Source organism: Schistocerca gregaria, chromosome 1, assembly GCF_023897955.1.
Source record: "Schistocerca gregaria isolate iqSchGreg1 chromosome 1, iqSchGreg1.2, whole genome shotgun sequence".
NCBI lineage: Eukaryota > Metazoa > Arthropoda > Insecta > Orthoptera > Acrididae > Schistocerca > Schistocerca gregaria.
In genome coordinates, this window is record NC_064920.1 from 1,153,393,342 (window position 1) to 1,153,398,291 (window position 4,950).

The window sequence follows — 4,950 nt, forward strand, 5'->3', positions numbered from 1 at the left end:
CAATTACGAACTAAAAGCAACTTCAAAAAACAACAAAGAGCCCAGAGCCCTGACGGGTCCTAAATCACAGACTGGAATTCAGTAAGATATAAACAGTCGGAGGAGGGACCATTCTGCCTCTTGCATACAGTTTGCCATGCTCCCTCCGGCACACAGACAGACAAAATAACAATCAATGGTTCAATGGCTCTGAGCACTATGGGACTTATCTTCTCAGGTCATCAGTCCCCTAGAACTTAGATAACCTAACTAACCTAAGGACATCACACACATCCATGCCCGAGGCAGGATTCGAACCTGCGACAGTAGTGGTCGCGCGGTTCCAGACTGTAGCGCCTAGAACGGCTCTGCCACTTCGGACGGCAAAATGTTCAAAACATTAACCAGTACAGCGATGCACTCTATACACTTAGTCCTAGTGGAGCTCCACAGGAAAAACTGAAACACGCTGAAATACAAAACTGGGCACGTCAGAGCATGGAACTTACATTCAATGTGACAGTAGTAGGGAAAAGTTCGTTCTGGTGCATTTTGGTTGTGCAGATTGCATACTTGAAAAGTCAAGCATACATTCAGGGACAAACCTTTTGTTACGCTAAATGATTCATGACCACCTGGGGGTTGATTTATGATCCACTGGAGATAATCTTTCTTTTGAGAACTCCCCCCCCCCCCCATCCCTCCCCCTTCTCCTCCTCCTCCACCAAACCCTTCAGAAATCCCTAACTCTCCCCCTCTCCCTTGCCGATGTAAGCTCATTTTTGATACTCAATTAATTAACAAATTAATTAAAGTAACCAATTAATGACCTCCTCTCTCTTATGGGAAATTGACCAGCCCTCTCCTCCCCTACCCACTTCTTCCCTCCCCAACCAAAACAAACTGGCGGGAAAAACGCGCAGTCTGTGCAGAGCTGTTGGCGTGGAAGGTGCAAGCTTTACCCTATCCAGTAGCTACATGTCCTAATTACGTAATTCCGCTGCTGGAGATAGTAGGTGTTTTCTTGTAGGAAAATTTCCATGTATGTGTTCACCTTGACGTGCAGTGAGCGACTGAGCTAGTGCAGAATCACATCCTCAGAGGTCTTCGCTCCCCCTACCCCTCGCTCACTACCTCCCGACACATCCCACAAAAACTTGGTGGGAAAAAGACTTAGTCTGTGTTGGAGGGATCTCATGATACAAAATTCAAATCAGTGTCAATAATATGGTGAGTTATATACTTTATTAAATCGGTTTACTGCAGACAGGGCTCACCCACTTGGGCAAAGCTCATGTCTGCACCTCTACAGCCCACTTCCCAAGATGTAATAACTGAAGAATGGAATGACGTTCGGTATAGTGCCGCCGTTTTCGGTCTCCCACTCTTGTATATGTCGTCCACGGACGTCAAAGACCGCCCAATGTCCTAACTACAAATTAAAACGGCTCCAAGCACTATGGGACTTAACATCTGAGGTCATCAGTCCCCTAGACTTAGAGCTACTTAAACCTAACTAACCTAAGGACATCACACACATCCATGCCCGAGGAAGGATTCGAACCTGGGACCGTAGCAGCAGCGAGGTTCTGGACTGAAGCGCCTAGAACCGCTCGGTCACAGCGGCAGGCTCCTAACTACAGATCACAATACTAAACAGCATCGAACATGGACCAGAAGTCGGCCTCCTTCGATCTTGGAGCAACCAAAAAATCATGAAGTGGCTTCATTCTGTTGATCGGCAAATTCCAGACTAGCTTCGTGACTCTGGCTTTCTCAAGAGGCTGATTCCTATTTGTGTGTGTGAACCTAGGTCTCCAAACAAACTGACAGAGTGAGAAAAAGTTTGGAAGGTAGGAGACGAGGTACTGGCAGAAGTAAAGTTGTGAGGACGGGGCGTGAATCGTGCTTGGGTAGCTCAGACGGTAGAGCGCTTGCCCTCGAAAGGCAAAGGTCCCGAGTTCGAGTCTCGGTCCGGCACACAGTTTTAATCTGCCAGGAAGTTTCAAACTGACAGAGGTTTCCATCTCTCCTCAAAATACTGTGTTGTTACTGGTTGATGCTGGGGTCAAAGGGAGGATTCCCGGAATTTCGGTATCAAAAACAGCGGGAAATAGTGCACTTGCACTGTACTATCCAATTAATTGTTTAACAATTCACAGGAGTCAAATATGTCGTATAAAACACTCACCACCACCATAAGATGATACGTCTTCATAATGAAATATATTTTCAACGTTTGAGAACCACACACAAACATTTCGCAGATCAAGTAATTAAATTTGTGCCACAAATAGATAGTAGTGCTAAATAAATCCGAGTATTGTATGCACAGACGTTTGACAACAGAAGCACCCTCCTCCACCACAATGTCCCACGAAACATGTTGTTGATGTTGTCTTCAGTCTAGAGACTGGTTTGTTGCAGCTCTCAGTGCTACTCTATCCTGTGCAAGCTTCTTCATCTCCCAGTACCTACTGCAACCTACATCCTTTTGAACCTCTTTAGTGTATTTATCTCTTGGTCTCCCTCTACGATTTTTACCCTCCACGCTGCCCTCCAATACTAAATTGGTTATCCCTTGGTGCCTCGTAATATGCCCTAGCAACCGATCCCTTCTTCGAGTCAAGCTGTGCCACAAATTTCTCTTCTCTCCAATTCTATTCAATACCTCCTTATCAGTTATGTGATATACCCATCTAATCTTCTGCATTCTTCTGTAGCACCACATTTCGAAAGCTTCTATTCTATTCTTGCCTAAACTATTTATCGTCCACGTTTCACTTCCATACATGCCTACACTCCATACAAATACTTTCAGAAACGACTTCCTGACACTTAAATCTATACGCGATGGTAACAAATTTCTCTTTCTAAGAAACGCTTTGCTTGCCACTGCCAGTCTACATTTTATATCCTCGCTACTTCGACCATCATCAGTTATTTTGCTCCCCATATAGCAAAACTGATTTACTACTTTAAGCGTCTCATTTCCTAATCTAATTTCCTCAGCATCACCCGATTTAATTCCATTATCCTCGTTTTGCTTTTGTTGATGTTCGTCCTATATCCTCCTTTCAAGACACTTTCCATTCCATTCAGCTGCTCTTCCAAGTCCTTTGCTGTCTTTGACATAATTACAATGTCTTAGGCGAACCTCAAAGTTTTTATTTTTTCTCCATGGATTTTAATTCCTACTCCGAATTTTTCTTTTGTTTCCTTTACTGCTTGCTGAATATACAGATTGAATAACATCAGTCATAGGCTACAAACCTGTCTCACTCCCTTCCCAACCACTGCTTCCCTTTCATGCCCCTCGACTCTTATAACTGCCATCTGGTTTCTGTACAAATTGTAAATAGCCTTTCGCTCCCTGTATTTTACCCATGCCACCTTCAGAATTTGAAAGAGAGTATTCCAGTCAACATTGTCAAAAGCTTTCTCCAAGTCTAAAAATGCTAGCAAAGTAGGTTTGCCTATTCTTAATCTATTTTCTAAGATAAGTCGTAAGGTCAGAATTGACTCACGTGTTCCCATATTTCTACGGAATCCAAACTGATCCTCCCCGAGGTGGGCTGCTACCAGTTCTTCCATTCGTCTGTAAAGAATTCGCGTTAGTATTTTGCAGCCATGACTTATTAAAGACTATATTACTTCTAAATATTCTCTCATCAGATAAAAAAGTCTGTTGCAATTAGCTTAATATCTACTATGATCTGCATCACAAAACTGGAATATTAAACTCATTTTGACTTATGACAGATTGCTACGATCTACCTGTGCGACAGGACGCTTTCTCACTTTTGATCTCTCTTAAAGTAATCAATGTCTTCATCAGATACAAATTCTTAATTTGAAAGGATAGAGTAATTGTAAATGTCAGGTTTATTCTATGTATCACTTTATAAATTTGGTAATATAGCTGATTTTATAACGATGATATTCTCTGCCTCGTCAGTGGGAGATCGAAATTTCCCTTTCCCATTCCATTAGCGAATAGAGCGAGGGAAAAATTGTGAATGTACGCCTTCTTAGAAGCAGTAATTTCTCGTATCTGATCATCATGGATCTTATGCGAAACGCAAGTTTTCGAGATGTTTTAATGCAATTTCAATGTCCCACCTACAAACAGAGGGATAACTATCATAATAAAATCAGCTGTATTATGGAATATATAAAGGGACACATTCCATAAACCTGATATTTACAACTTCACTGTGCTGTTACCTTACGAGACTTTCTAATTTGTGAAGCATTTTGTTACATTAAGAGCGTTCAAAATGGAGGAAGCATCCTGAGAAGGAGGTACATCGTAGCACTCTCAGCCAAAACTGAGTTTAACATTCTAGTCCTGTGATGCAGAGCGTAGTAGATACTAAGCTAATTACAGCAGATTTTTTTACCTGATGAGACAATACTGAGAGTAAATATAGCCTATGCCATACTGTTAAAGCACTACCACAACAAGTAACGATAGTCTACCGGTGTGGAAACGTGTGTATGCCCCGATTCTTGTCATCATTATGGTAACTGACAGTGTTGGTTTTTTTATCTTAGTTTACTTAGTTGTGGATACTCACGATGCAGTGAGATAAATTTTAATAACACTCTTTTCGCTAAAAATTTGCAGCGAAGCGTTAAAACAAACTACGTCCGCTATCTTGTCCAATTTCCCGTCAGTCGAAATTTCTCTCAAACACATCAAACGCGTCAAATAAAGACCTACACGGTTAAATACCTGGCAAACCTAGCAAAATCTGACAAAGTGTTTGACTGCGTAAGGACACCTTTTCTCAGTATCTCACGTTGTGACGTCACAAAGCTCGACGAGCTCCTCGCCCACGAACACGCTGTCGTTCCGTGTGAGGCCAAGTTAGGAGAAGTTCAAACGTCAAATGCTTCAATGAACTCTAGCGGGAAGACGAGCATCTGTAAAATTTTTTTGTTACTTAAAAAAGTGATTCTCCTCTA

General features: G+C 42.2%; 1 non-coding gene across 1 annotated transcript; it reads left to right on the forward strand.

Moving 5' to 3' along the window:
* Positions 1-1,885: 1,885 nt before the first annotated feature.
* Trnas-cga (transfer RNA serine (anticodon CGA)) lies at positions 1,886-1,960 on the forward strand. The gene has a single exon. It is a non-coding gene; the product is annotated as a tRNA-Ser (tRNA).
* Positions 1,961-4,950: the final 2,990 nt, after the last annotated feature.